This window comes from Notamacropus eugenii, chromosome 5, assembly GCF_028372415.1.
Source record: "Notamacropus eugenii isolate mMacEug1 chromosome 5, mMacEug1.pri_v2, whole genome shotgun sequence".
Classification (NCBI taxonomy): Eukaryota; Metazoa; Chordata; class Mammalia; order Diprotodontia; family Macropodidae; genus Notamacropus; species Notamacropus eugenii.
Window position 1 is genome coordinate 90447802 of NC_092876.1, and position 11384 is coordinate 90459185.

The 11384-nt window shown below is 40.5% G+C and overlaps 1 pseudogene; it reads left to right on the forward strand.

The window, feature by feature from the left end:
- The first annotated feature begins 10197 nt into the window (after positions 1–10197).
- On the forward strand, positions 10198–11074 carry LOC140507549 (olfactory receptor 52P1-like; annotated as a pseudogene).
- The last annotated feature ends 310 nt before the right edge of the window (positions 11075–11384 follow it).

The window sequence follows — 11384 nt, forward strand, 5'->3', positions numbered from 1 at the left end:
CATACCTAAGTTGTACAGTGGACAGGAGGTGAGGCCTAGTGTCAAGATAACTGAGTTCAAGTAAGTTTTTCAAAAGAAGTAAGTGTTAACCATATGAGTAATATTCTAAATAATTCATAATATTAATTCTCATTTTTTCTTACACCTATCAAATTTCTGAATATTAATAAAGATAGAAATAGTAAATTTAGAAGGGACTATGGAAGACAGGCACATTAATACATTGTTTCTAGATCTCAGAATTGTCGCAGTTATTCTATAAGACAATTTGAATTTCTTAGTAAGTTACAAAAATATTCATACCTTTTCCTCCAGTCATTCTCCTACTATCTGGTGATACTACTCTACTCAAAAAAGGGAAAGGATGGAGGAAAAATGGTCCCATATATACCAAAATATTTATAGTGGCATTTTTTGTGCTGGTAAAAACTTGAAAAACAAAGTAGTTACCCACCAGTTGGGAAATAGTGGGACAAATTATACTCTATGAATATGAGAAATATAGCAACACTTCACAAAGTGATAACAGTGAAGATGGAAGAATGTACAATAAGGAATTGCATAATATAAATGAAACAACATTGAAATATGGATGAACTCAGCTTAAAAATAATGAACAAACTTGGGCCTGGAGTGCAGATGATGAGACACAGTTCCCTTTTTTGGAGAGTGATGTAATATTATAAATGTGTAATGTTATATATACTGATAGACGTGGTTGTTTTCTCAGTCAGATTTTCTTCTCTATTTTTCTTTGATGGAAGGAATGGTTCAGTGGTTTGTGATGCATATTAACAACTTATCATGATATAAAAAATAAAAAGCTTCAATAAAACTTTTTTTTGACAATTCTAGAGCTAGCTCAGTACCCTTTCCTTTTTATATATTTATTCATATATTTTTAGTTTTCAACATTCATTTCCACAAAATTTGGAGTTCCAAATTTTCTCCCCATCTCTCCCCTCCCCCCACCCCAGAACGCCTTGCATTCAGATTACCCCTTCCCTCAATATGTCCTCCCTTCTATCACACCTTTCCCGTCCCTTATTCCCATCTTCTCTCTTTTCTTGTAGGGCAAAATAGATTTCTATGCCCCATTACCTGTATTTTTTACTTCTCAGTTGTATGCAAAAACAATTCTCAACACTCTTTCCTAAGACTTCAAGTTCCAACTTCTCTCCCTTCCTTTCTCCCCATCAATCCCCACTGAGAAGGCAAGCAATTCAATATAGGCTATATATTTGTAGCTTTGCAAAAGACTTCCATAATAGTCATGTTGCATAAGACTAACTGAATTTTCCTTTCTCCTATCCTGCCAACTATTTATTTTATTCTCACTTTTGAATTTGTCCCTCCCCAACAGTGTTTACTTCTAATCAGTCCCTTCCCTCCTTTCTATCATTTGCCTTCCCTTCTATCATTTCCCTCACTCTATTTGCCTCCTTCTCCTCCACTTTCCTATAGTGTAGGATAGATTTTCATACCAAATTGAGTGAGTATGTTATTCCCTCCTTAAGACAAATGTGATGAGAGTAAGCTTCCATTTTTCCCTCTCATCTCCCCCCTTCTCTCCTCCATTGAAAATGTTTTTTCCTGCCTCTTTTATGTGAGATAATTTGTCCCATTCCATTTCTTCCTTTCCTCATCCCAATGTCTTCCTCTCTCACCCTTTAATTTGTTTTTTATAATTAAATTTATTTATTTAACTTTTAACATTCATTTTCACAAAATTTTGGGTTACAAATTTTCTCCCCTCTTATCCCCTCCCCCCCCAAACACCAAGCATTCTAATTGCCCCTATGACCAATCTGCTCTCTCTTCTATCATCCCTCTCTGCCCTTGTCTCCGTCTTCTCTTTTGTCCTGTAGGGCCAGATAGCTTTCTCTACCCCTTTACCTGTATTTCTTATTTCCTAGTGGCAAGAACATTACTCGACAGTTGATCCTAACACTTTGAGTTCCAACTTCTTTACCTCCCTCCCTCTCCACCCCTTCCCTTTGGAAGGCAAGCAATTCAATAGAGGCCAAATCTGTGTAGTTTTGCAAATGACTTCCATAATAGTTGTGTTGTATAGGACTAACTATATTTCCCTCCATCCTATCCTGTCCCCCATTACTTCTATTCTCTTTTGATCCTATCCCTCCCCATGAGTGTCGACCTCAAATTGTACTCTCCTCCCCATGCCCTCCCTTCTATCATCCCCCCCACCCTGCTTGTCCCCTTATCCCCCACTTTCCTGTATTGTGAGATAGGTTTTCCTACCAAAATGAGTGTGCATTTTATTCTTTCCTTTAGTGGAATGTGATGAGAGTAGACTTCATGTTTTTCTCTCACCTCCCCTCTTTATCCCTCCACTAATGAGTCTTTTGCTTGCCTCTTTTATGAGAGATAATTTGCCCCATTCAATTTCTCCCTTTCTCCTCCCAATATATTTCTCTCTCACTGCTTGATTTCATTGTTTTTAAAGATATGATCCCATCCTCTTCAATTCACTCTGTGCACTCTGTCTCTATGTATGTGTGCGCATGTGCATGTGTGTGTGTGTAATCCAACCCAGTACCCAGCTACTGAAATGTTTCAAGACTTACAAATATTGTCTTTCCATGTAGGAATGTAAACAGTTCAACTTTAGTAAGTCCCTTATGACTTCTCTTTGCTGTTCACCTTTTCAGGCTTCTCTTCATTCTTGTGTTTGAAAGTCAAATTTTCTTTTCAGCTCTGGTCTTTTCATCAAGAATGCTTGAAAATCCTCTATTTCATTGAAAGACCAATTTTTCCCCTGAAGTATTATACTCAGTTTTGCTGGGTAGGTGATTCTTGGTTTTAGTCCTAGTTCCTTTGACTTCTGGAATATCCTATTCCATGCCCTTCGATCCCTTAATGTAGAGGTTGCTAGATCTTGTGTTATCCTGATTGTATTTCCACAATACTTGAATTGTTTCTTTCTAGCTGCTTGCAATATTTTCTCCTTGACTTGGGAACTCTGGAATTTGGCCACAATGTTCCTAGGAGTTTCTCTTTTTGGATCTCTTTCAGGCGGTGTTCTGTGGATTCCTTGAATATTTATTTTGCCCTCTGGTTCTAGAATCTCAGGGCAGTTTTCCTTGATAATTTCATGAAAGATGATGTCTAGGCTCTTCTTTTGATCATGGCTTTCAGGTAGTCCCATAATTTTTAAATTGTCTCTCCTGGATCTATTTTCCAGGTTAGTTGTTTTTCCAATGAGATATTTCACATTATCTTCCATTTTTCCCTTCTTCTCGCTTTGTTCTGTGATTTCTTGCTTTCTCATAAAGTCCTTAGCCTCCATCTGTGACATTCTAATTTTGAAAGAACTATTTTCTTCAGTGAGCTTTTGAATCTCCTTTTCCATTTGGCTAATTCTGCTTTTGAAAGCATTCTTCTCCTCATTGGCTTTTTGAACCTCTTTTGCCAATTGAGTTAGGCTAGTTTTCAAGGTGTTATTTTCTTCAACATTTTTTTGGGTCTCCTTTAGCAGGGAGCTGATCTGCTGTTCATGCTTTGACTTCATGTCTCTCATTTCTCTTTCCAGCTTTTCCTCTACCTAACTTGATTTTCAAAATTCTTTTTGAGCTCTTCCATGGCCTGAGCCCATTGGGTGGGCTGGGACACAGAAGCCTTGATTTCTGTGTCTTTGCCTGATGGTAAGCATTGTTCTTCCTCATCAGAAAGGCAGGGAGGAAATGCCTGTTCACCAAGAAAGTAACCTTCTATAGTCTTATTTCTTTTCTCTTTTCTGGGCATTTTCCCAGCCAGTGACTTGACTTCTGAATATTCTCCTCACACCCACCTCACCTCCTGATCCTCCCAGCCAGTGTTTGGGGTCTGAGATTCAAATGCTGCTTCCAGCCTTAGGGCTTTTGGCAGGGGCAGGGCTGCCATTCAGTGTGAGATTAAGTTTACATGCTGAGGTCGGGGCAGAGCAGCCTCTCAGGCTCAGTTCCCTCAGGGGGTTTATGCACAGATCTTCCACAATGGATTCAGGCTCCTGCCTGCTTGGGGAGCCCCGGTCTGCAGCTGCCTCTCAGCTTCTACCTCCCGGGGGGGCCTGAGTTATGGGGGCACCCCACACCCCTCTCAACCCGCCAAAGAGACTCTCTCACCGATCCCCGTCACCTGTGGGTGGAGGGACTTGTGCGGTTGCTGGAGATCCCGTCCCTGAAGCCTGCTCAGATCTGTTTCTCTCGGTGCCGTGGCCACGGCCGCGGCAGGTCTGGGCTGGGCTCTGCGTTTGCAGCGTGACGGACCTTTTGCGAGAGGTTTGCAGGTCCCTCTGTGGGTGGAGGGACCCGCGTGGCCGCTGGAGATCCCGTCCCTGAAGCCCGCTCGGATCTTTTCCTCTTGGTGCTGCAGCCGCGGCAGGGCTGCACTCAGCTCCCAGTCCCGGTGCCCAGTCCGCAGCACAAAGGACCCCCCGTGAGAGGTTTGCGGGTCTCTCTGGAACAGAAATTTCCCTCACTCCAATGTTCTGTGGCCTCTGGGTGCAGAATTTGCCGTGAGTTACTTCCCTGTAGCCATTCTATGGGTTGTGGGTTCGGAGCTATGTGTATGTGCGTCTTTCTACTCCGCCATCTTGGCTCCGCCCCCCCTTTAATTTTTTTTAAATATCATTTCTTCTTATTCAGTTCACCTTGTGTTCTCTGTCTATATACATATGTGTGTGTGTGTGTGTATGTGTGTGTGTGTCTGTGTCTGTGGGTGTCTTTGTGTGCCTGTCTGTGTGGGTATAATCCTCCCAACTATTCAAATACTGAGAAAAGTCTCAAGACTCACAAATATTATATTTCCATGTAGCAATGTAAACAGTTCAACTTTAGAAAGGCCCTTATGATTTCTCTTTCCTGTTTACCTTTCCATGTTTCTCTTGATTCTTGTGTTTGGAAGTCAGATTTTCTATTCAGTTCTGGTCTTTTCATCAAGAATACTTGAAAGTCCTCTATTTCACTGAATGACCATTTTTTCCCCTGAAGTATTATACTCAGTATTGCTTTGTAGGTGATTCTTGGTTTTGATCCTAGCTCCTTTGACTTGTGGCCAAGCCCTTTCATCCCTTAATGTAAAAGCTGCTAGATCTTGCGTTGTCCTGATTTTATTTCCAGAATACTCAAATTGTTTCTATCTAGCTGCTTGCAATATTTTTTCCTTGACCTGGGAAATCTGGAATTTTCTTACAATTTTCCTAGGAGTTTCTCTTTCCAGATCTCTTTCAGGATTGATTAATGATGGTCTGTTGAGAACACTATGGAAGTCTTCAGCCCATCTCTCCAAGATCATGTCCTTATCACTAATCAATGGGACTCTATCAACACTGAGTGGCTGTGATGCATCATGGGTTTTTGATTCATAAATAGCTTTCAGGCAATCATAAAAGCACTTTGGATTGTTACTATCAGTATACAACTCAATTTCATCTGCCTTCTTACTGACCCAGGAATCCTGCATCTCTCTAAGCTTTGCTTGTTCTTTCCATTTGATGGAATTAAATGTTGCCTTCTTAGAGGTGAATGAACTATCCTGTTGGTAAATCCTGTGGAATTCTCATTTTTCATTTATCATGGTGAGTTATGGGGGTATCTATCCCAAGCATGTGAAGACTTCATCTGGTGTAATGGGCAGATGAGAACAATTTGTTTCAGAGGCCATGAAGGCAGATGAAGCAGGTGATGTGGAGCACTTACACCTTGGTTAGACACCAAAGACGCCAAGGTCATCCACTGCATCCAGAGCCATCTCCAGTCGTCTTGACTCTGTCTTGCTGCTGGACTATGATGACTCTGGAGAAGAAAGTGAGGCTGACGACTTTGTCCAACTCTACCTCACTTAAATCCAATTTATGCATGAATCAAAAGATATCACCCATACAATTTCACTATTATGCCTCAAAGTCCTGTGGCAACATGCGAGTGATGATGCTGCAAGTGCAGATACACTGGAAGCTGTAGTCACTACCCTGCTCACAGGTGGCCCAGGCCCTAGGGTTTTTTCTTACTGGAAGGAGCAGTGGGACTCAGCAGCCCCCTGGGTGTCTGAGCAGCCTTTTAAGGATTGTACTCCTCACCTCCTGGTGTGAGGAAGGGGGCTAGAAAAGGTGTCCTAAACATTGCCTGCTCACCCAACCTTGGCCTGATTACTGCACCAGGTGGGGAATCCCACTATGCAGTCTAAACACACACAAAAAAATGTACGAAAACATTTGCAAAGATGTTTCCACTCACCATAGGCACATGGAACATGCACACATTTATAGACAACACAAAATCCAGTAGATCTGTAAAAAGAACTGCTTTTGTTCCAGGAGAACTCAACAAGTTCACATCCAAATAGCAGCCCTGAGTGAAACAAGGTTGGCAAATGGAGGCCAGCTTACTGAAGGTGATGCTGGATATACCTTTTTATGGAATGGGTGCAGTTAGGGGGAGTGGGTGAAGCCAGTGTGAGTTTTGCAATCAAAACTAATGTAATCAGCAAGCTGGTATGCCTGCCAAAAGGAGTGAATGACAGGATCATGACAATGTAATTGCCACTCACAGGAAAACACCATGCCACCATGATCAGTGCCTATGTTCCCACCATGACAAACCCTGATGAAGGGAAAGAAAAATTTTATGAAGACCTGGAGACCCTTACCATCAATGTGCCAAAAGAGGCCAAGCTTATAATTTTGGGCAACTTTAATGCTAGAGAAGGCTCAGACTACCAGACTTGGCAAGCAGTACTAGGTAGAAAAGGAGTTGGAAACAGGAACAGCAATGGTCAATTACTGCTGAGGACTTGTGCCCCTGAAGACTTTCTCATCATCAACACAGTCTTCCATTTACCTAAATGCAATGAAACTTCATGGACGCAACCTCACAGCAAACACCGGCATCAAATAGATTATGTGATTGTAAGGAGAAGAAGCTGTCAAGATGTGAGAATGACAAAGGCAATATGCGGTATAGAGTGCTGGATTGATTATAGACTTATCCTTTCCAAGTGAAATATCGTGTTCGTTCTTTGTTACCAAAGAAGATCATGCTATAAGAGAAATGATGACATGACTTGCACTTGATTTTGTTTTGAGTGAAGGAGGGCTGTGTAGGTCACCAGCCTCACTTCTCCTCCAGAGCCATCTGAATCTAGTGACCTGATATTCCTCAGGATGACTGGAGATGGCCCAGGATGCACTGGGAGACCTTGGGCCCTTGAGGCCAAAGTCTTTGCAGGTACTTTTTAGGGTAAGGCAACACCTATTCATTGAACAGGACAGCTTAAGAAGTAGCCAGACCATGGTCCCTTTGATGACGTCAAGAAAAACAAAGACATCAGGCTCGGTGGGATGCAACAGTTACTATTGGTAATCACTCTAAAACTAGGGGAGTCCAGGAGCCCTTGGCAGGGGCCCCTTGCAGTCCCAGTTTCAGAGTGTAGTAGGTTTAAGGCTTTGGGAGAGAATAGGGGACAGGACAGAGGAAATGAAAGGAAGGGAAAAGAAAGAAAGGGAAGGGAAAGGAAGGAAAGGGAAGGGAAGGGAAGGGAAAGGAAAAGGAATACATGCATTCATCAAAAGTGCTGCTTCCAAGGCAAAATGACCACAAGAAATTATTTCAACAAATTAGAGCTCTTCTGTGAAGGTGAACAGTTTGCTGCTGACTTGGAGGGAAAATTGAGCCAAAACACAATTGGCATCAGTGGAGCAGAAAAGGAATGGACAGCTCTCAGAGATTTGGTGTACAGCAGTGCATTTGCTCACCTGCATCAGGACACTCACAAACACCAAGAATGGTTTGATGAAAATGATGGGGAAATTCAGAAGCTGCTAAAATGAAAAAAATGTAGATGCATTACTAGTTTGACAAATACCTTAACCAACATGTTATTACATTTTCTCTTCAACATGTTCTATTTTCTATATTCCGTTTTGTTTGTGGCACCACAATTCACTTAATTCACTTAATAACCCATTTTAAAAGTATTAATGCTATTTTTTGACTCTCCCTTCCCTTCCTTCATTTCTTATATTCAAGAGAGGTATTAAGTCCTGTCATTGCTACCTCTGTTATCCCTCATATGTCAAGTTGAAAAGCATTGATTAATCTTCTGTTATGTGCCAGCCACTCTAGTAAAGTCTATTTTCCATTCTATCCTCATTTCACATTATTCCTCTCCAAAATTCTGGTTCCCTAATCTGTATGGGTATAAACATCTCATAAATTGAGAAAGAAGAGGGCAAGGAGATAGGACAGGGGGATGAGGATAAGGGAGGGATTCTTGGAGTGGTGGGTTGGTTAAGAATCAAGAGGACAAGGTAGTAGGGAGATTTAAAGCAGAGGAGTGAGGAGGGATAGGAATAGGGTGAGAAGAGAAAGTGAGGAAAAATAGGAAGAAGGAAAATATAAAACAAGTAGTTATAACTTAGAATGTGAATGGGATGAATTTACCCGTAAAATGAAAACCTGTAGCAGATTGAAAATTTGAATTCAATATTGTGTTGCTTTCAGAAAATGCTATAAAATGAGAGATACATAGAAACATAAAATAAAGATTAGGAGTAGAATTAATTATGTAAAACAAAGCAAGAGTATTAATCATAATCTCAGACAAAGTTAAAGCTAAAATGGATTCAATCAGAAGAGAAAAATAGGGAAACTACACTATGTGTCAGCCATAATATTCAGTACTGTTTTAAATAGTCTAAAGTAACTTTGTATAAAATCCCTGAGGGTATACCTCCCAAAACAGATACAGGAACTATATGAACATAAACAACCACAAAAAAATTTATCAAATAAAATTAGATCTAAAAAATTGAAGTAATATTTATTCTTCATGAGGACATAAAGCTAATATAATTTTAAAATAATAATTTTACCTAACTAATCTATTTATATATAGCCATCCCAATTAAATTGCTAAAAATTATCTTACTGAATTAGGAAAAAATAATACAACCTTAAGCTGTATTATAAGGTGAGAGCATTGTGAATTGTAAAATGCATAATTTTGATTATTTTAAATTAAAATTTTCTTGTATAAATAAAACCTATGAAGCCAAAAATAGAAGGAATGCAGAAAATTGGAGAAAATCTTTCATAGACAACTTCTCAGGTAAAAGGTTATTGGGTTGGAGTTTTGTGGTGGTGTAGGAAATGATGAACTGGTTGACTTAGAAAAACATAGAAAGACTTGGACTTTAGGAAGATGCTATCCACCTTCAGAGAAACAGACATCAAATGGAAACAAGCAGAGTACACTGTTATATAAATGCTTATGAGTTTATATGTGTATATACATATGCATTTATAGATATCTATGTGTGTGTGTGCATATATATATATGTATATGCATGTGTGTGTGTGTGTGTATGTGTGTATCCATGCTTAATTGTAGCCTTGTTTTTGTGAGGATGAGGGAAGTAGGAGGAGAAAAAAGCAAAGGAAATAGTACATAGTAGAGAAGAAAAGAAAAACCTATACGTAAGCAAAGAAAAGCTGGACAACTTTGAAAACAACATGCAGTATTTATTATGTAAGTTTTCTTGAAAAGGCAATTTATCGTTTTATATTGAATCCTCTCATATACCACTGTGCACATGGCAATGTTTTTTTTTCTCTTCTTATTTTCTATTAAGTTGAAAATAAATTTAAAAACTTTACAAAAATATTAAATGATTAAAAAATTATAAAACAATTAAGACAGTGCCTGGCACAAAGTAGTGCCATATAAATATTAGTTATTATTATCCCTATTTTGCAGATGAGGAAATTGAGACACATAGAGTTTAAGTGACTTATCCATGATCATCCAATTAGTAAGTATCTGAGGCCATATATAACTTAAGTCTTCTTGCCTCTAAGTCCAGGGCATGGCACCCATGGCACCACCTAGTTGTCTTTAGACATTTAATTTTTTAATGAATCCATTACCTGTTAAGACAGTGTCAGAGACCCTGATTGTCTTGAATCACCCCTTGAGGCCCTAGGTAGACTCTGATTCTGGAGGTAAATGTGGGCTTGAACTCAAGGATATTTCCAACATGCTTAGTTAAATAAGGGGATAGATGAGAAACCCTTTCTCTTTTAGCACTTCTTTATGCCTGATTCCTTTCTCTTTATGCTGTCTATATTTGTCCTGTTTTTGCAGGTGATTTGATTAATATTTGATAATTGATGGGAGCCCAGGATCCTGAAGTTGGCCATGATATCTTCAAACCACACCATCCAGGAACCCCTGATCTTCTTTCTTTTGGGCATTCCAGGCTTGGAGTCAATCCATCTATGGCTTTCCATACCTGTGTGCTGCCTAGCTGTGGCTACTATTGTGGGTAATGTGACCATCCTGGCTGTAGTTTCCACTGAGCCTGCCCTGCATAAACCTGTGTACTTCTTCCTCTGTATGCTCTCCACCATCCACCTGGCTATATTCATCACCACATTGCCCAAACTTCTGGCCATCCTGTGGTTTGGGGCTGAACACATTGCTGCTTCTGCCTGCCTGGCCCAGATGTTCTTCATTCACGCCTTCTGCATGATGAAGTCAGCATTGCTGCTACCCATGGCCTTTGATTGTTACATTGCCATCTGTGACCCACTGTGTTATGCCACCATCCTCACTGACATAGTCATTTCTCAGATTGGCTTGGCTGCTGTGCTACATGGTTCCCTGCTGATGTTTCCTTGTCCCTTTCTTATTGGGCACTTGAGCTTCTGCCATAGTCATGTGATTCCACACACATATTGTGAACATATGGCTGTGGTGAAATTGGCTTGTGGGAACACCATACCCAATCGTGTGTATGGTTTGATGGCAGCATTGCTTGTCATTGGGGTTGATGTGCTATTCATTGGTCTCTCTTATGTGCTCATTGCACGTGCTGTCTTCCGACTCTCATCTCATGAAGCCAGGGCTAAAGCCTTGGGAATCTGTGGCTCCCATATCTGTCATCCTCATCTCCTATACACCTGCCCTCTTTGCCTTCTTTACCCATCGTTTTGGCCATCATGTCTCACTTCACATCCACATTCTCCTGGCAAATGTTTACCTACTCTTTCCACTAACTCTCAACCCCAGTTAGGGTGTTCTTGAGAGGCCAGAATTCTGGGGACAAAGGATTAGGGTGATTTGGAGGTAGGAGGTTAGATCACTAAAAGTCAGCATCCTCAAGAGAAGACACTTTCAAAAGCTAAGAGAAAGCATTGAGTAAGATTAAATTTTGGTATGAGGAAGAAACACCTTCCCAAGAGTCAGTTAGGCCATTCCAGCAAGCTCAGGTCACAATCATTGTCCACTCGCCTACCTCTCTTTCCTCTCTAAGAAAGGATGCATAGGGTAGTTTCCCCATATGTGTTCCTAGATTACCCTCAGTCTCATTTGGTTTCCCTACC